Source organism: Eretmochelys imbricata, chromosome 2 (genome assembly GCF_965152235.1).
Source record: "Eretmochelys imbricata isolate rEreImb1 chromosome 2, rEreImb1.hap1, whole genome shotgun sequence".
NCBI lineage: Eukaryota > Metazoa > Chordata > Testudines > Cheloniidae > Eretmochelys > Eretmochelys imbricata.
This window is the reverse complement of record NC_135573.1, coordinates 107,043,856-107,065,490: the sequence shown is the minus strand read 5'-3', so window position 1 is coordinate 107,065,490 and position 21,635 is coordinate 107,043,856.

Here is a 21,635-nt window from a genome sequence, read left to right as displayed (position 1 = left end):
CTAAGCAAACTTAATTCAGCCCCTTGTGTGTATGCATTATGATAGTCTTTTAATCACATGATAACAAGCTCCTATTTCATTCAGTGCACAGAATGGATAGGGCTTATTGAATGGGTAGCTATTTGATATTTTGTTTTGTCATTCAGTGTGTGGCTCTATGCCTTATTTGCTGCACACTCTTCAAACCCTGCACTGAATGCAGAATTATTAATTTCCTTATGGAGTTTTCGTGGTGCTGATCACTGTAGTATGTGAGTGCTTCATAGATAGGAATGAATTTATCTTTACAATCCCCGCCCTCCCCTTACCCCCATGAGTTAAGGTTGTTATTCCACTTTTACAGATGGGATCTGAGGCACAGCGAGAGTAATGTCAAAAGCACCTGCTGATCTTGGTGCCCAAAAAGATGCTTTGGGTCTGATTTTTTTTAAGAGTACTTTGTAAGGTATAGCACTTTATATATTCAGAGCAGACCTCCCATTAACTTCAATTGACCATGAAACCGCCTTTCCTCTTCCTGCAGTACCTTGCCTTATTCAGTACACACCTTCTGACTTTGCAGCAAATGAGATAGAGTTCCCACAGATAACTGCCTTATTCACTACACGTTTCTAATTTATTCTTTGGGCACTGTCCACCTGTGCAATGAATGAGGCGGGGTTCCTATGGGAAAATACTATGTTATGTTAAAAATTATATCATTATGCATACGTACAAGGGGCTGAATTAAGTTTGCATTGACAACCTAAATTCTGCCATTTCCTAAATTTTGAGATGATTTGCAACCTTAATGTTCTTTTTAATTTATTTTTTTGTATATAATTGTGAAGGTGCACCCCATAAGGCTTTATGGAAATATGCTTATGAATGTGTATATATATGACATAACTGGAATATGATTTATGCTACATATGCTATGTAATATATCTATGTAAAGGTTATGATCTACTGAATATATTCATCCTATTTGTATGCATGTGTCACTGTTGTATTTGAAGTTATGAATATTGGCTGTATACTTGTTTGATTTTAAATAGCCTTAGTAAGGGATTTGGTCAGCTTCTTTGGAAAGGAATTTGCCCAATCACTTAACGGACAGTGGATCTTGGAAGGCTCCAGTTCACATAAGAAGTCTACATGGGGGATGTTCAAGGTAGCATGTGAACCATGGCTGTTGCCTGTAAGTTCTGAGTCATGCATGGACATGTGACTTGCCCATGTGACTCCAAAATTTCATCTTGTAGCTGGGGTTCTGGAACAAAGGACAGTAACTGCTGGGGGTGTGAGTGATTGCTGAACCCAGACTAGAAGGAGACTAGTCTGTAAAAGGAAGCTTACTGGAACACCTCTGAGGGTGAGGTTTTATCTGTATTCAGTTTTCTTACTGTATTAGACATAGACTTGCGTGTTCTATTTTATTTTGCTTGGTAATTCACTTTGTTCTGTCTGTTACTACTTGGAACCACTTAAATCCTACTTTCTGTGTTTAATAAAATCACTTTTTACTTATTAATTAACCCAGAGTATGTATTAGTATCTGGGCGGGGGGCAAGCAGTTGTGCATATCTCTCTATCAGTGTTATAGGGGGCGAACAATTTATGAGTTTACCCTGTATAAGCTTTATACAGGGTAAAACAGATTTATTTGGGATTTGGACCCCATTGGGAGTTGGGCATCTGAGTGTTAAAGACAGGAACGCTTCTTAAGCTGCTTTCAGTTTAAGCCGATAGCTGTTAGGGGACGTGGTTCAGACTTGGGTCTGTGTTTGTAGCAGGCTAGCGGGTCTGGCTCAAACCAGGAAGGGCACTGAAGTCCCAAGCTGCCAGGGCAAGAAAGCAGGGGCAGAAGTAGTCTTGGCATATCAGTTGGCAGCCCCCAGCGGGTTTCTGTGATCCAACCAGTCACTGTAATTTCCTAGTTTTTTTTAAAGTAGAATGAAAAAACAAATTCTCTCATATTGACCCCCAGATTGGGTCATCATCAAGATTTAGACCTCTGCCACTTGAGGTAAAAGGATAACTGGTAGCAATAGTCAATTGTTGTTACCTGAGTGGATGTGCCACTCAAATGGGATGAGACACACACTTTGCTAGCGCATGTCACAGATCTTTGCTGATAGCAAAGGAATATTGAGACTCAGAATCCTAGATTCAGCTCCAAGTTCTAGAGGAGAGTGTGCTCTCCATTTGACCCTGTCCATCCCACAAGTCTGATCCCTTCTAACCTTATCTTCTCCAGCCTGTGCCTGTCTTAGCCTCCCCCTGCTTTTCACTGGCTCCTGGCTCCACATCACCACATGAACCACTTTGTACAAGGTATGGACAGATCTAATATATTGGCATGGCCATCCATCGCTAGGGAGAGACTGGTCATTTTCTGGGCTGTTCTCAGACTGACAAGAAACAAGGATAATTGAGGCATTTAAGGTGTCAGAGTAGCAGCCATGTTAGTCTGTATCTGCAAAAAGAAAAGGATTACTTGTGGCACCTGAAAGGCTAACAAACTTATTTGAGCATAAGCTTTTGTGACTATGTAGCTCATGAAAGCTTATGCTCAAATAAATTTGTTAGCCTCTAAGGTGCCACAAGTACTCCTCTTCTTTTTGAGGCATTTAAGTGCTCTGAGAGTTGGCCACAAGCTTGTCAATAATCAATCAGGAATGGAAGATTAGATCTTGGATGATATTTGGCCACATTGTTAACAATTGATGTTTTTTTCTGAGGAATGGGCCTGCCACGGTTTCCTTTATAGCAGCTGGGATATTGCCCTCCACAGGGGAGTCACTGACAGTTTCCACCAGCTGTGGACCCAGTTCTTCCCTGTTGGCTTTCAGAAGTAGGTAGTACAGTGGGTAGCACAGGTTGTGTCATGAAGTATCTCCAGAATCTCTAGAACTTTAGTGAGCAACACTGGCCTAAACACAACCAGGGAAGGCTTCCTATCTGTATCCTCCAGAAATTCTTATGCCACCATGGAAACATTCTGAAGTAATGGTTTAAATTTTATGAGCTAAGAACTTGAGGACACTACTTGAGGGGCATTGCTACAGTGGAAGGAGAAGGGGAACAGAATCTTGTATGTTGTAGCTCTTCTACCCCTTCCTCTGGTTTTTGTCTTACAGAATGTAAACTCTTCACTAGGACCATGCCTTCCCATTTGTCTATGCAACATCTTAAGCACTACTTTAATATAAACAATAGTAGATGGCATAATATATCAAGCAATATAATTACATTAACTATCTGTGACCTCCCAGGTCACACTGTAGCATTAAAGACCTTGCAAGAACCAGCTCTCTTAAAAAACAACTGCTGAACAGTCAGTGCCATTCAGATAGAAATGAACCTTTTCAGAAAAATATACTTTTGTGAAGCTTTTCAATATGGTCCCATTTTGAAAACCCTTTAGCTTTGTGAATTGAAAGAATTAACTTGATTTTTTTGTTATGAATTGCTATAGATGGGTCACATCCTGCAATCCTTAATCACATGATTGCAGCTGGACGACTTGCGTGAGTAAGTATTACTTGTGTGAGGGAAGATTAAGGGACTGATTTCTGTTGTATCAAGCAACCCTTGTTTCTCCCTGAGTGGTACCAGCTTACCCTAGACTGCCTGCCAAGTGAACAGAGATTGGGGCAAAGCATGCATCTCAGTGGAAACTGTCACGCTTTTGTATAAATGCAGTGTAGTCTTTAAAAATCTACCTTGGAATTAATTCACTTACAAACAAAACAGGAAAAATATCAATTAAAGTTGTTTTTCTTATTTGTGTTTCTGGTTTCCCTGCCATAAACTAAATTTCATTCTGTAAAATATCTACACAGTGTTTTCTTTTAGTAGAATCTTATATACATTTACAAAATAGACTGCCAGTTTTGTCTGAGCAATAAGGCACTCTGGAGTTTGAAGTCTTAACCAGAGGTATTCTGTGAGCATCATGCCTGACCAAGTACAGTACCTGAGGCATGTGTTACTGCTAACCTATGCCATAATTACTGTACGCATGTAGCTACAGGAATATGCACATATGGCTTTCCTATTGTCAGCGTTCAGATGATTTGCTAACGAAGGCCAATACTCACATCAGCCGTTGTCTCTTTAATCATAATAGATCACCACAAACCAGGTTATAAAACTGGCATGCAAAGTTCAGCAGTAGGGCTCTGTAAACACTTTGCCTAGAATCCAGCCCCCCCACCTTGAAATCAGAATGGATTCAGATCCTCTTTTATCAGTGAATATCAGCTCCACCATTTGCAAAGTTGTGATGGTGTTATGTTTAGCTGCAAAGTTGTGATGCCTGCTCCATGTCTGTCCTTGGGGACAGAGGTGCGTGTGGCCTATACTCTTCTCACTCAGTCCTAAAACCAGAAGCCTCCTGCTGTGGTCTTTTGTGGGACTCTGGGTTACTTACTACATCTTCACTCCCCAACCTGTTTGTTGTACATATCTAAGGATGGTGGTGAAGGAGACAGAGGACAACCTGCTATCAGTCACTACCTCCCTGAGTGTAAAAGTGGATAATCTTTCCTCATAAACAGAAAACAAATGTAAAGAAAGAGCCAGAGTGGTGCTCTAGTGAGCTCAGGGACAGATACCCATAATTCCTTGAAACTAGAATGTAAAGAAGAGAAGCCCTAGGACTCTTTGCCTTAATCATTCTGTAGCAGCCATGTTAAGGATTACAGGGTATCTGTGGTGCTGAGCCCAGTCTGGAAGGTGGCTGACAACTACTGTGCTTCCCTGCTATATAGTGGGAAGCGAGTGGGCAAGGTGTACTGACTCCAAAGACCCTGGAAAGGTTTGGGAGAGACAGCCTTCCATACCAGGCAACTCTCCTGCTGGGAATAGCAGCCATCTTGGTACTGTTTGAGGACCCAAGGTAGAGCAGGGAGGGCCATATGTCCCCAGGATGGAACAAGTGGTCAGGCTCCCCTCCCCAAGACACACACAAGACATCAAAAGTAAAGTCTGACATAGCCCATGTCTTCAGGGCTAGTAGGGGTGATGGGATGTGATTCTTGGCTATTACACTAGAAGTTTCCTTCCCATGGCAACTCCTGTATTGAGTTTGTGTGAACTGACCCCTGAATGCACATTTCTTACAGTCCTGTTCAATAATAGCATCTGACTGGTGGTGAAAAAGCCCACTGGCTGAAGATATGGGTGCATTAAAACACCCCAAAACTAAAATTTACTACTTAAAAAAAGCCTTTACATTAAATTGTCTGTAATTTTATTATACTGTGTTAGTGGCCCAATTGTGATCGGTTAGGCTCTTAATAAACCCCATAATAAAAAGAATAGAAACACTAGTCAGTTTGCACCCCTTTATATTGCTGTTCATGTTCCAATTATTTTGCTGTGATTATTCTTTTTAAAGTAGCCAGAAAGAGTACAACAAAGTATGGTGAGCCCTAATTTAGAAGCAAGAGCCGGTTCACACAGATAAAAGGGTCAGCCAAGCTTCATTGGCTCTTTATTAGAATCCACTACCCACTGTGTTTTATCTTCTATGAATATTACTCTTATATTATGCTCACCATCATCTCTATGCAGATGATCGTTTAATACTTGCAAATGAGCAAAATATAATGAGCGGTGAGCTATAAAAACATTGAAAACTTATCCATATGAGGAAACAAGGGCAGTGCTGGCAAACTAATGTTAATTGTTTGTCTTAGAATAAGTGTGAATGTGTTGGATGTAAAAAGCATATTTTAGGATCTATTTTTCCATTGCTACATGAGTGCAACCCCTGTTCCCACTGGGACTCCGCTTTACATACTTCAGGTAGATCAGAGACACCCGTTTCCCCTCTCCGCCCCCCCCCCCCCATTCTTGCCTATGGTGTAATCCAGTCACTTAAGGTTTGCAATTAGCATTGGCTCATTATTACTGCTGTAACTGCTGGGCATGTTAAAACTTCCCAGTGATGACGCAGGGGCAGGGAGTGCGGTAGAAGTCATAAGCAAGGCATGTGGCATGAGTCCCATGTAGTTTTGCTAAAGAAGCCCAAACCTGGTCTTTTTGTTATGAGGTTGACCCTTTACTTATGACACTTTTTATAGTAAAAATAACTTTTTCATTAAATTACATAAAAATATATGTAATACTATATACTCTATAGCAGAATGACTAAAGCCTTTTCTGGAATAAGAGAGATCTGTCAGCTTCTGCTTTTTGCTACAGCTGCAGAATTTCTACTTAAGTGGAAAGAAAAAGAAAGACAGACACACTTGGTAAGGGCCTAGATCAGCCGATAAAAAAAGCACCACCAGTAATTGAGGTCTGGCTTTCTTCCTTCTTGCTCCTTTCCCCCAAAATGATGATTTTGAACTGGTTGAGCTATTAAGGTGGAAAACCTCATAACAATTTAAAAAAAAAAAACAACAACTCTTTTTCAGAAATAGAGAAATAGAAACTTGGAAAATGAACAGATTTCTGAATGGGTCACCATTTTTTCTCGGGAGTCATGATTCAGTTGTTTGGACGTCTTGATTGCTACTAAAAATGCTGCATCCGATGTAGCTCACAGAAGCTTATGCTCAAATAAATTTGTTAGTCTCTAAGGTGCCACAAGTCCTCCTGTTCTTTTTGCGGAAACAGACTAACACGGCTGCTACTCTGAAACCGGCCACGTTTCAGTGTTTCATGTTATGATACGCTACTATCTGTCTCTCTAAGCTGGGTGGCTGAAAACAACTGTCCATTTGATATCCTCCCCTATCCTGTTGATATGGCAATATAGAGACTGTAGGGGAATATTAATTTTAATATGATCTTTGGGATTGTCAGGACTTTATAATACAGGAGTAGTCATGAGAGCGCATTTTGTCATATCATTTTTTTTTTCATGTAATGGCATAATGTTTTTTGAAAAGACTGTGCTGCTAAAATGCATTACCAAATATGCTCTTTCCACTGGGTATCTCTCAGTACTCCACACTGGGAAAAAACGGCAGTAAGTTCATGGGGTCATGCTTGTATTGAGTCTCATGCTTCCTGTCACACTGTATTTGACCTGGAATGAGCAGCTGATATGACATCATTGTGGGTGTTGCCAGCACATTCTTCTTTTTATATTAAATCTGCAAAAATATTTTCTTTTTGGAGAACCCCTTCCAGCCCTTCCCCCCCCCCCATCCCCACCCACCCACACAAAGGGATCACCTCTGGCTTTGTATACCCCATAGGTATGTCTGGTTGTTTTTGATGAGTGAGGTATTGTCCTACTGTTTACCTCTCTCAAAGGAAGTGTCTGTTGACATAGTCTGCATTTCAATCATCTTTATTATACAACACTCTGGGAAGCCTTCAGGGCAAGCCAAGTAGGCCCTAAAACACAACTTCTTAGTCACAAAGGGAGACAGGGCTATCCAGACACCAGCCGTTCATAATTCTTTATTTATAGAGATCTGTGTAATGATAATGTCAGACCTCACAGAAGACTAAGGCTGCTTATTTAGAACTGTATGTGAGGTGAGGCAGGAAGGCCTCCCAGCTGCTGTTTTTACCTGCCACAGTAGGTTAGTGGCAATAGCCTTTTTAAGAGTGAGCAGTGGAGCAGAACAGCAGTGCTTTAATCCTTCAGGGACTGACTCTGCCACCCTTACTCATGCTGAGCAGTGCCTTACTCAACACAACTACCTACAGAGTATCCATTGTGAGTAGGGTTGGCAGAACCAGACCCTCAGTATGTTGCTCTTCTCTCTTTTTCTGGCCTTGGCTATGCTACGGGTTTTCTGAATTGCTCTACCACCAGTGCCAGGAACAGTGGGCGCACTAGATTGATGGTAAGAGAATTAAAAATAACCCTTAGGGTAGACATAGTCTCCCTCTGTACCACCGCACTCTTAATTAAGGACTTCCATGGAGTGACCACTATTAATTTTCATCATAGCTTAATTTTTTATCTACGTATTTTTATTTAATTATATGAAAGTATGTGCAAAGAGAGCCATATGGCCAAAACGTATGTAAACTATGCTTCTATTTGGATAACTGGTCCCCATGGTACATTTGAGATCTGGTGGCACTACGGATCCGACGTAGACCAGTCAGCCTAACTTCAATACCTGGAAAGATACTGGAGAAATTATTACACAATCAATTTGTAAGCACCTGGAGGATCATAGGATTATAGGGAATGGCCAGCATTGATTTGTAAGGAATAAATTATGCCAAACCAACTTAATTTCCTTCTTTGATAGGATTACTAACCTACTGGATGTGGGGAGGCAGTAGACATGATATACCTTGATTTTTAGTAAGGCTTTTGACACAGTTCCATATTACATTCTCATAAGCAAACCAGGGAAATGTGGTCTAGATGAAATTATTCTTAAGGTGGGTACACAACTGGTTGAAACGTCATACTCAAAATGTAGTTATCAATGGTTTCCTATAAAATTGGGAGGGTACATCGAGTGGGGTGGTGCAGGGATCGGTCCTGAGTCCAATACTACATAATATTTTCATTAATGGCTTGGATAATGGAGTAGAGAGTGTGCATATAAAGTTTGCAGATAACACCAAGTTGAGAGGAGTTCCAGGCACTTTGGAGGGCAGGATTAGAATTCTTGATGAATTGGTCTGAAGTCAACAAGATGAAATTCAGTAAGGACAAGTGCAAAGTACTTCACTTAGGTAGGAAAAATCAAATGCACAACTACAAAATGGGGAATAACTGTCTTAGGTGGTAGTACTGCTGAAAAAGATCTGGGATTTATAGTGGACCACAAATGGAATATGAGTCATCAATGTGCTGAAGTTGTAAACAAAGCTAATAAGATTCTGGGGTTTATTAATAGGGGTGTTGTATGTAAGACATGGGAAGTAATGGTCCTGCTCTGCTCAACACTGGTGAGGCCCCAGCTGGAGAACTGTGTCCAATTCTGGGCACCATAGTTTAGGAAAGATGTGGACAAATTGGAAAGAGTCCAGAGGAGAGCAACAAAAATGATAAAAGGTTTAGAAAACCTGACCTGTGCAGAAAGGTTTAAAAAAAAACAAGCATGTTTAGTCTTGAGAAAAAAAGACCTGAGGGGGGAGCGGGGGGCATGGATAGCCTTCCAATATATGAAGGGCTGTTCTAAAGATGGCGATGATCCAATATGTGAAGGGCTGAAGGCAGGACAAGAAGTAACGGGCTTAACATGATGCAAGGGAGATTTAAGTTAGATATTGGGGAAAAAAACATTCTAACTATAAGGATAGTTAAGCTCTGGAATAAGTTTCCAAGGGAGATCATGGAGTTCCCATGATTGGAAACTTTTAAACCCAAGTTGGACAAACACCTGTCAAGGATGGCATAGGTTTACTTGGTCCTGCTACAGTGCAAGGGGCTGGACTTGATGACCTCTCAAGGTCCCTTTCAGCCCTACATCTCTCTGATTCTGTATTACCAAGGCTGTCTATTAATATTTGCAAAAGGAGAGAGTTTTACTTCAGATTAAATTTGAGAGTCGACCAAACTTTGCCAGTAAGCAAACGGTGGAAGACATACATGACATTATGACAGTTTACTTTTTTTTTATGTACTGTTGCAAGTCTATGGAATATGCAGCCTTAGCTTTGATTTGCCCATGTACCATTTTTTTTTTTTTTTTTTTAGTGCTTAAAGATAAATCCTAAAATACCCCCTGGGCATATCACATGAGAGTTAATAGAAATCTTGCTGTTTGAAGAACATCCTAGTCTTTGGCTTATGTGACCCATTGATAGTACTACAAACCTGACCAGCAGTGTTATTAAACTAAGCCTTGTTTCTCCAGTTCAGTGTATCTGCCCGACAGCTCCAAATACATTAAGCTCACCCGTACTGACTGATCCTACAACCTTTCAGATCAAGAGTTGGTTTACATTGTGTTAATAGGAGGAGACAGAAAACCTGGCCCTGCCAAGATGCCTGCAGTCCCAGCACTGAGCTTTATGTTGGCTTCAGTAGTTGCTATCTGTTGGTTTTTAATGAAGAAAGCAATGAAAACTGCAGGTCATTAAGAAAAGGCTAGGATAAGAGTGAACCAATTCTCAAGTGTCTGTCATTCTCTGTGTTGCTTAGGCAGGTGCCTAATGGCTAATTATGAGATAACTGTTCAGGGTCATACATTAATAGTGGAAGCAGCCCATGCCTTGATAGTAGGCACAGACACCAAGCGCCAAATTCAGTGTAGGTGTAAATAGTTGTGCAAGTTAAATGTTGGAGCCCAGTTGTCTCCTGTAGGATATGAGTAACTCCCTTTTAAATTACTGGAAGTTATTTGTATCCTGTGGAGAAGAATTGAATCCCAGGTGTAGCTGACCAGAAAATGGTTGTAAATAGTAAAATAGTGTAATCTGCATTGATTTAGTATTTAGTATCTGTACAAATCAACAGCTGTAATTTACATAGAGAGGAGTGTTGACACCAGGCCAAGTACTCCTTTCACTTACACCAATGTCCCCAACTGAGCTGCACCATTGTAACTTAGAGTTTAACACACCATTTGTAATTTATATTAGTGCTTGCACTACTATGGAATTTGGCCCGGTGACTTCAATAAGAGTTGACACCAGGCTGAATTTGGCCCTATGTCTGTAGACAAAAACAAAGTGGTAAAAATAAGATGTAAATCCGTAGAAGGTAGAAATTAAATCCCTTTGATTTGCCCTGGTACCCTGCCTCTGAAAACATCTTTAAAATCTAGACATTTCTAGCACTCAGCACCTAAACATCTTTATTAGCTGATTACTTGTGAATTTGTACTCCTTCAGATTGTGTAACAAAACAAATAAGAAAATCAAATCCAAGTTTAAACAAACATTTATGTAAACATGAGGTTTTGATTTCAGTACTAGTTAGTGTTATGATTGGCAAAAGCATGTTTTTTCACAGAGCCTGTGCTGTGGCCAACTGTCATGAAATTTGGTCTTTCTCTTAAAGCTCCTGCTTCTGGAGGCAAGTGATTGCCTTCCAGCTTTCACTTAAGAAGTTTCTAGCCCTAGTGGTTGTGGAGAAAAGCATGAACCCAGTGCTAAGAAAGCAAATGAGATTTTCAAAACATTTTGTGGTTCTTTTTATTTTTAAGTCAATCTCATGTTTCTTAGGCCTGGTCTACACTACTACGAGAATAGCGTAGCTGAAGTCCAAGTATCTTAGGTCAACTTACCTTGCATCCTCATGGGGTTGACTGCTGCTGCTCCCCTATTGATTCCGCTTCCGCCTCTCGTCGTGGTGGAGTACCGGAGTTGACGGCAGAGCGATTGAGGATTGATTTATCACGTCTACACTAGACGCGATAAATCGATCCCCGATAGATCGATCAATAGACGTACCCTCAGGGTCTGACTCATGGTTTTGAATGCTTGGGATTGGCAATACTGAGCCTGACTAGGCTACTGCTACTCAGGTTTAATAGTCCCTTACTCAATAAAGAGTCTGACTGGTATAATGCAAAGTCACTGTAGAACTGATTTCAGTGGGACTATTCACAGAGTAAAGTACTGCTCATTGTAAGGATAGCAAAATTTGGCTATTTGGTTAAAGCACCCTGATTTGGCTAGACTGGGGAAACACTAAACCAAACTCCTCCTTTCACCACACTGATCACTCTTTAGATAGCTTCCCTCTTCCCTTCCTCAGAGAAGAGTGGGGCTGGGTGGGGGAATAAAACAGCATTTTCTTGCCCTCTTGCTTGTGGCCAGTGGGGCTAAATAGGCCATTTTCTCCCTTCCCGGCACTGGCAACTGTCACCTTATTAGGTCTCTTTGCTCAGTTCCTGGTCCTCCTGATTCAGTAAGGAGCACTCCTGAGGAAGCGGATCGAGTGGAGCACATGTTGGTGTTCAGGCAGTGGCCTCATTTCACCTACTGGTGTGAGTGCTGTTCTGCAATGCTGTGGTGATCAGCTGTAAAGAACACAGTGATCCTACCAAAAACACTAGAGGAAATCCTTTGAAATATCTCTCTAATCAGATATTTTGATGATTCTTTTTGCTTTATATGCTGACTAATAATGTCCGTCTGCTTCAGTGCATCTCAGGCTATCTGCCCTTGTGTAAACATGTATGTTCCTTCACTGTCTGTCTCTGTCTATAGCCTAAGATGAACTTGTGCGAAAGAATCATGTAGCTATAAATTGTCCTTTATTGACTAATTTTATTTTGTTTTTCCTTTCGCAAAATTAAAAGGAACAAGATAAATGATACATGCATTACATCACAAAAAAGTGTACCTCATATCTATTTAACGGTGAACTAGTCCACCATGTGTTCCCTCACATTTTTGTTAAAGGTTAACAAAACTGTTTAGACAACTCTAATGGCCCTACATCAATCTGCTGTATCTAGCTGATTAATGTGACTGATTTCTGTAGTGAATTCCTTTAACCACTTCTTATTTACAGATTGAGATGATCTTGTTTAAAGCAGCCACATGGAGTGTTCATCCATTTTGGAAGTGCATCTCTTGACTGAAATAAATTTAGGAAACATAGATCTAGTAAACTTCTGAAAAACAATATTCTGCCAAGGGTTCGTGTGCAATTGTAATCATGGATTTTGCTATAGTAGAGTTCACCTGTCCCTTCCCCTCCAAAACAAACCCAAATTAAAAAAAAAATCTTATTTCTGCTGAGAAGTTTGTTATAACCTCAGACAAAATGTGAGAGACCAAATGCCCTTTAGCCTAAGAGGAGGTGCATTGAGCTGGGAGCAAATTCTCTTCTCATCTCATCTCTATTACTTACTGATCAGTTTACATACAAATGTTATTACTTACCTACACCTCATAAGCCTACCCTAAGGGTAAATATAGTTGACCCCCTTGTAGAAATAAAGTAAATGAAAAATTATACTAGGTCACTTCAGGCAGAGGTGGGTACAGAACCCTCTCCAGTTTATCAACAGCCTAAAAATTGTATTGTGGGCACCAGAACTGGACACAGTATTCCAGAAGCGGTTACACCTGTGCCAAATACAGAGCTAAAATGATAAATTATCACTTATGTCCTGAGACATCCAGCCCCCCAATACCTAACGACTACAAAGCCTTTCACCTCTATTTTAATCCAGCCAGTTCAGTGGGGACTGAAAGTTGTTCTCAATATAATGAATATTTGGTAGTCCCCTTAAGAAATGAGTTTGGTGTATCTCAGTACAAATTCATTCCTGTGGTTTGCACTAATTGGCAGACTCAATGGAGAAGCCAAGAACTACCCATAGAAAGGGTGTAAAATGAGAAGAGCAGAGTGTCAAGGACAGACAGACAGGCTTTAAAAACTACTAAAGTAAACTTGGGGCTGGTCTACACTAGAAAATTATATCAACCCAGCTACATTGCGCAGGCATATGAAAAATCCACACACCCCAAAGCGGTGTAGTTAAGCCGACTTAAGTCCCCATATGGACAGTGCTAGATTGATGGAAAAATTCTTCTGTTGACCTAGCTACTGCCCCTCAGGGAGGTGGATTTACTACAGTGACGGGAGAATCAGTCCCATTGCTATAGTGAGTGTCTGTACGGAAGTGATACATTGGCATAGCTTTAAGCAGTAGACGGAGAGCACTCCACCAACAGAGATAATACAAGAATGAGCAGAGAGGTAGGAGAAGAACTAGCCATGTGTCTCGAAAGCCCAATGAGGATAAGGACGAGAGGATGATCAAGAGTATTAAAAGCAGCAGAGAGGCCAAGAATGTTGAAGATTGAGTAGAATGCCTGACACTTGGCCAGGAAGAGGTCATGAGAGACCCTAGTGAGAGTGGTTTCAGTAGAGCAGAAACAATGGAAGTCAGATTGGAAGGGATCCAAGACCATGTTTGTTGTAGGAGAGGAAGTGAATGCATGGGCTGTAGACTGCACATACAATTAGTTTACAGATTAAAGGGGGGAATGACTCTGAGATGGGCAATAGCTGGAGTAGCAGGTGGAGTTGAGGTTTTTGAGGATAGTGGACAGGGGAAGGAGCCAGAAGACAATGAGTGGTAGAGATTTGGGGAAATAGGGGCTGGTAAGTACATAGGAAGAGATGGGATCACTAGGGAAAGTAGAAGGGTTAGAGTTGGAAAGAAAGCAGGAGACATATCTCCTTCATATTTAATAGGTTACCACATAATAATGCTTTTGTCAGAGTACGTAGAAATAGCATGACAACATAAATTTTCTTTATGGAAAATATCGTATAGTAAGCAAAGAGAGACATTATTTACCTTAAAAAGCAAATGTTGCTTGTATTTTTTGTGATTTTGATGATGCAAAAAGAAATACATAAATCAGCCAAATCAGCCTGTTTCAATCATTTTTAAACTGAACTGGAGAAGCAGCACATTGCTGTGGTCCCCCTCCACCTCCTTGGGGACATAAGCCCTCCCTTTGCTTTCCTACGCCCACTCACACCACTGCTACCACAGCAGACAGCCGGGCAGCAGGCTGATCTGTGTTGGTTACTGTGGGCCCGGTGGAGTTCACTTAGCATTGGAAAGAGACTGACACATCCAGACTTCAGGAGTGGCACTACCTAATTGTCTGGCTCCAATCCAGCTGCAGATTGACCCAATAAACTCTAATGAATCTGGATTTCTGCAGTCTGATTTGCTTCCTCTTTCTGTTACGTGCTCCTTTCAGTCCACCTCGAATTGAAACCTGAGTGCTGGTTTTGACAAAGGGGGGCGGGTAGGGAGAAAGGAGGGGAAGAAAGGGCAGATAACAGCCAAATGTAATCAGCATTTTATTACCATCCTTAGGAAGTGGGAATAGTTTAAAAAAAAAAGTAGGTTTGAGCTTGGAAGGTTAATTATGGTGAGGTTATTTGACAGGAAATTACAAAATACAAACAGACAGAAGAAACACGTTTTAAAACAGGGTAGGAAATCTCAAGTTACTTTACTGTGTATATTCAAAACCTCCAAAGCAAAGGCTGAAAATAGCAGTTTAAACAAAAGCTATCTTATCTGATAAAGGCATTTCAAGTACAAAGGGAAATTTATATATTGGATTGACAGTCTTGAAATAAACCGATTTCTTGATAACACCGTAGATTTAATTGTGGGAAAAAAATTGGGTTCATTTGAATGACCTACCGACACAGTAAGTTTCTATTTATAAATGGACTGCATTTTATCTGTCCTTTTACATTTCTAGTCTTCTAAACAGTGTTTATCAATGTTTTCCAGAAATTGCAAAGGTAGATTTATGCATGTAGGACAAGACTGATGAATATGCGCATATATTGAAGGCGACTACGCAGCACAGATCCAGTTCATTTCCCGTACAACTGTATGTAGACCAAGTAGTGTTACCCATATTGGGAAAGAAATGAACAGAAAATAAGTGCTTTGGGGCTTAATGTAGAATTTCTAGTACTAGTGGTGTTCTTCAGGTTTATTATTAAATTCCTTCCATTATTAGCTTGATTTTGTCCGCCTTTTGGATTTTTGGCATGTTTTGTTCACCTTCCCTTGGTTATCTTTCCTGAGACAGTAATGCAAGGACAGCAGAACTTGCTCCTTACTATTTTGTGGTTCTTTGTAGCCCTGCCATAGGTACCAAAGGTGCAGAGGACATCAACAAGGAACTTTTTCGGATACCTGGTCTCTCTTCTAGCTTTCCATCAAAGACAACATTCTCCTCAAAGAAAGGTGCTGATTTTCTTTGAAGGGTTAAGATTGTTCACTTTGAAGGACCCTTCTTATTATACTTCCTTAAAGATTACTTGCTAGATACTGAATAAGCATTGAATTCCATGTAGTTGTGTCCACACAGTACTATATAAAGGTATATACAATAGCTATATTGTATTGGGCAGCGGGAGGGATCCCTGTATTGCACAAATGATGTCTTAGCTTAGCTTCTGTTAAATCAGAATACATTTGATAATAGATTTTATAATACCAAGTGGTGGAACAAAATCTTGTTTGCTTTGACGAAACTGAAATAGTAGTAATGAAGTAGACGCATTAGGAGGTTTGTCGGTAGAAGTTATGTAATCGTTACTGGCACCGGCATTGTTTCATTGCCAAACTGTTTTTTCCCCCTCTCCAAAGGCTGTACGTTTGTGTGTTGTTTATCATCCTCACTGACAACTGTTCAGCACATGCAGATCAGGGGAAATAATACCCAGGATAAAGGCTCGTGCAAAGAATCCTGCTCACACAGCAGAAGTGGTTCAGGTCATGTGACAAGTTGCTGGCTTTGAGACTGTGGGATTAAGGCACAGAGGATTACAGAGTGAGTGCTACTACAGTAACATTATAAATGCACCAGACATATCCGTGATTCAGCAGTGCAAGATCGTGCTGCCATGGTCCCCTGAGAAATGTAAGATGATATTTTCTGATAAGTGGTCTGCTTTGCCTGTAATCTGCCGTCCTCCCCATATTGTGGAGCTTTCATAATTAATAGATACAACAGAGACAGGAGATCTGTAAGGAAGTGTTGGATGCCCATTTATATTCTATAAAAAATTAGTGATACAATGTGTTTTGTGTACTGGGCTGAGATGCAAGATATCAGCCATATGATTAACTTGGCAAAGTGGCTCTTTTCCCTTGTATAAATGGGTACGATGTAGAGTAAATGTTAGAAATCTTTTGCAGTGGGTGACATGAATGTATAATTCTCTGGGAATGTCTAAGTAAGTTGACAGGTTTCAGAGTAGTAGCCATGTTAGTCTGTATCCTCAAAAAGAAAAGGAGTACTTGTGGCACCTTAGAGACTAACAAATTTATTTGATCATAAGCTTTCGTGAGCTGCAGCTCACTTCATTGGATGCAGCCGATGAAGTGAGCTGTAGCTCACGAAAGTTTATGCTCAAATAAATTTGTTAGTCTCTAAGGTGCCACAAGTACTCCTTTTCTTTTTAACTAAGTTGAAGGGCTCTAGAAGTATTACTTAAATATGAGAACGATGAGTACACATCTGCTTGTATTCATAAACACAACACTAGGAGGCCCGGTTTTCAATTACCATCCTACTATTGCAAAACCTCCCTAGTAATCCTATAAAGCTGTCAGACACCGATGAGTCCATGAGGATTATGGCAAAATTCAACACCCAAGTATCAAATGTCAAAAGACCGTGAGGATTGGGTTACAACACAAATATTCTGAACTTGATTTTATTATTTTTTCTCACCGGGGTGGGGGAGGGGGAAAGCAAATGGCACCTGCACAAGAAAGATCTTTAGCTGCCACACTTCCCATTTATGTGTTATTTAAATCTCCTTCTTGATTTTATTGGTTTTTTTCCTTGCTTTTTTTTTTTAAGCAACTGGCACATTCATAAGACAGGACCTGGCCTGACACACTTTTTATTTATATCTCATTTAAATGTTTTACTATTTAAAAAAAGTTTTGTACTTTCCACCTGGGGGAAAAAGTTCATATAGTTGTAGGGAAAAATAACTTCCTCCTTGAAATAGTAGAGTATTGATGTCATGTGGATTGTTATTACCACTGTTTTGAAGAGCATCATTAATATTTATACAGTGTATAAATTTCAAATATCTTAACAGACACAAGCTAATAAATTAAACTTAACTGCAGCCCTGTCCTGTACAGTAGGTAAATATATCTCCACTTTACAGATAGGTAAAATGAGGCATAGCGTTTATTTGCCAGAGTTCACACAGTCAGTCAAATAGAATAGAATCAAGTCATCCTAACTCCCGGTTTCCTCCTCAAACCCTCTAAAATTCTTCCCTGCTGTATCTGTAAAAGAAAGTCCGGTGTTGGCATAGCAGAAGGAAAAAAGGCATTGACACAACTTGTGGTATGTAGTCAACACTCAGATTACCATGTTAGCAATGGGGATTTTTTGCTTTTCCCTTCCTTTTGTCCCTTATAAGAACAGTCTGTCTATACGTTCTTCACAGTTATAACTGAGGTTTAGGAATTTCTTTCTCATGGGTTAGGGCCCGTTTCAAAATTTGTATCTTCCAGAGATTGCAGGAGTTTATTGGAAATTAGATAAATGTTATCCAATATCTCTTATGATCTGTTTTTTTTTTTCCCAGGGAGAACCTAGTATGAATGGCATTTAGGCAGATGTTCTAACCTGGAGTCAAATAATATGGTTAATCATAGATTAAAATGCAATTAACTATTTTACTGCTACATTGTAGTTGAGATTTAAAGTACAGTTAAATCAGGAAATTCAGTTATGGTTCTTATTGGAACTGTTAACTCAGACCCCACTCTGTGGACATGTATTGCTTTGTGTTTACTCAATATCGATTAGGATAGCTTTAATTCCTTATCTGTAGTTGGGAGAAATATTAATCATGAAAGTGTGTTTTAGTGAAATTTGCCAGTTTTCAAGTTTACTGCAATTTGAATAATGTTATGAAATGTTGACATTTTTTGAAGTGTCGTGAAATAACCTTTGTAAAAGTTAGAGAAAAAAACCATTTTTACTAGAAAATTTACACTTGTGAATTTTGAAGAGTCTGGCGTTTGAGGTGAAAATCCACATGACCTAGGGCAGGAGTGAGCAAACTTTTTGGCCCAAGGGTCACATAGGGGTTGCAAAACTATATGGAGGGCCAGGTAGGGAAGGCTGTGCCTCACCAAACAGCCTGGCTCCTGCCCTCTATCTGCCCCCTCCCACTTCCCACCCCCTGACTACCCCCGTCAAAATTCCCAACCCATCCAACCCCCCTGCTCCTTGTCCCCTGACCGCCCCCTCCTGGGACCCCCGCCCCAACTGCCCCCCTGGCACTCCACCCCCTATCCAACCCTCCCCCTTCTCTCTGTCCCGTGACTGCCCTGACCCCCATCCAAACCCTCGACCGACTGCCTGGGACTCCCATGCCTATCCAACCCTCCCGTTCCCCGTCCCCTGACTGCCCCCCCCAAAACCTCCACCCCATCCAATTGCTCTCTGTCCCCTGACTGCCCCTCCAAAACCTCCGCCCCATCCAACTGCTCCCTGTCCCCTCACTGCCCCCCCCAAAACCCCCGCCCCCAGGGACAGGCCCCCAGGGACTCCCATGCCCTATCTAGCCCCCCACTTCCCTGTTCCCTGACCGCCCCCCCCGAACCTCTGCCCCATCCAACAGCTCCCTGCTCCCTGTCTGCCCCCTGGAACCCCCCATTCCCCATCCCCTTACCATGCTGGAGCCAGCTACGCCAACACAGTGGCCGGCAGGAGCAGCAGGCCAGAGCGCTGGCGATGCAGTGAGCTGAGGCTGCAGGGGAGGGGGGATAACAGGGGAGGGGCTGGGGACTAGCCTCCCCAGCCAGGAGCTCAGAGGCCAGGCAAGACGGTCCCGTGGGCCAGATGTGACCCACAGGCCATAGTTTGCCCACTTCTGACCTAGGGGATTAGCTACAGTGCTAGATCCAGGAAGTCCTGAGTTACAATTCTGCCTCCTGATAATTACCAATCTCAGTAAAATTTCGCAGTTACATTGCACTTCACAAACACTGTTTAGTTAAATAAGTAAATACCATTATTTCTATTTTGTAGATGGGAAAACTGAGGGTTAGTGAGTGAAAGTGACGTAACAGAAGTAAATCTTGCTGAGAACCTGTATGAAATACAAAGTCTCTTGACTACTATGCCCAGGCCTAGTCCATTACACTGCAAAGGTGTTGCTTAATGGCAGCATTAGTGAAGTCAAAGAGAATCATCATTTTATGATTTTAGGTCCATTACTCCATTCAGCTTTTAAAAACATGGCTCATTTGTTTAACTTTTATCTTTGCATCTTCAAAACTCCACTGTGGGTGAAGTTTGAACAAATTAACCATTAACAGATGTAAACCTCATTCATATCCAAATCATATGTTATCCTGGTAGTTTATCTGTTCTTGCTTCCTTTGAAATCAGCAGAGTCTCAATGTATACTTTGTGTGTATACATGGCATGAGTTTTGCAACATTTTTTTTATTATTCCCAAATACAGACAACAGTGCAGTTTGTTTCAAGGTGTTTTGAATAGAATCTTTGGTACACTTACAAAGTTTTTATCAGTCACTAGGTAACCCCCTGCTTCTCATGTTGTCATGTGAAATGATTATTTATTTGTGTTGCAGAAGCACCTAGTGAGGTTCCATTCTGGAATCAACGACTCCTCATGCTGGGTATTGCATCACTGTGTTGCCAAATCTTGTGATGTTTTGTTTTACTTAAAGATCCAGCTCCTGGAAAAAAAGTGATTTATGTGAGAATCTCAGCTGTCATTTGTCATTTTGAGATGTCTTTTTCCAACTTTTTGTTCCCTCCTCCTTTCCCTTTTGTTCCCGCTCCTCTGGTGGCCCTGCAGTTGTGACCTATTTCTCTCAAGGCAAAGAGTGTATCATCAGATTAGGTAGGTTCTTCTACAGCTCCTCTGTGCTGCTTCTGGAGCCAGCCTGAGGGAGTCATTAGAGAGATTAGACTTAAAGAGCTGCACCAGAGCAGCTGTGCTGCTGTATCACTTAAATGAAAATGCTCTAAGCCAATGGGCATAGTTAATCCACTAGCTATGTTGGCGGGAGATGTTCTCCCGCTGAGATAGCGCTGTCTATACGGGGTGGGGTGGCGTGTTGAAGTCAGTATAACTATGTTGCTTAGGGGTGTGGATTTTCCCACTCCTGAGCAATGTAGTTATAATAATACAGGTCCGTAGTGTAGACCAGACCTGTGCTGGAGAGGGAGAGTTAGGTTTCCTCAGCTCTCTAAGCCCTGGTCCACAGTACAAATTTATGTCAGTATAACTACACTCAGGGGTGTAGGTAATCCACCACTGCCTCTTGGGGAGGCAGAGTACCTACGCGGAGAGGTAGGATAAACACTCCTATCAGGACGAATGGACATTAAGTAGCTGATTTTCTAACCCTGAATACTAGTGCACAGTAGAACAACGAGCTGTCTTCAATATTTACAGAGCAGTGAATTATCACAGCATACCTGATTTTTTAAAATTTCTTTTAAACTATCCCTCCTTTCATGCACAATTGTTCCAAGGTAGTAGGCATAAAATAACAGCAAAGACAGAATTTAGCATTAATATATACAGATCTTAAGCGACTGATAGCCGTTTAATGCTTGTGCTTCAAATTTTATGGATGAATATGCTAAAACAAAAATACTAAAAGCTTTAGTGTTCATACACAGCTACAGTGGTACTGGTATTTACTAACATTCTTTTTGTCCCTGCCATGATTTGTTCCAGTTAAAACTAGTTTTAGCAGCTCCTGTTTTATCAGCTGGCCTTCTCCATCAAGAGCTGCTTCACCTCACCCCTCCTCTCCCAAACCCTGGCAGGGCCTCAACCTTCATGATTTTAATACTTTAGTTCAGACTTGCCATATCCCTTTCTCACTTTGCTACCTTAGTTACTACACTGCTCCTCCAGATGGTAAATCCTCAGATTTGGATTTCTCCACTTGGATTGCTTGCAGATGCCAGCCTTGTCAGTTTCATTCTACTTGGGGTATTTCAGAATGAAAAGAACAAATAGCTTTGTAAGACCTCTCTGCAGTCTATTTTAAAAACTTTAGGGGTCAAATTTACAAAATATGCTAAAATCGTAAAGCTGAATTTTGAGTTATATGAATTTCCCAGGATATATGCGTCTTTGACCATTGTGCTGGCAAAGCCAAAAATGTTAGCTTTCCCAGTGTTCTGTGTATGAGGAGAAACAAGGTAGGACAGTCTTGTAGAAGAGT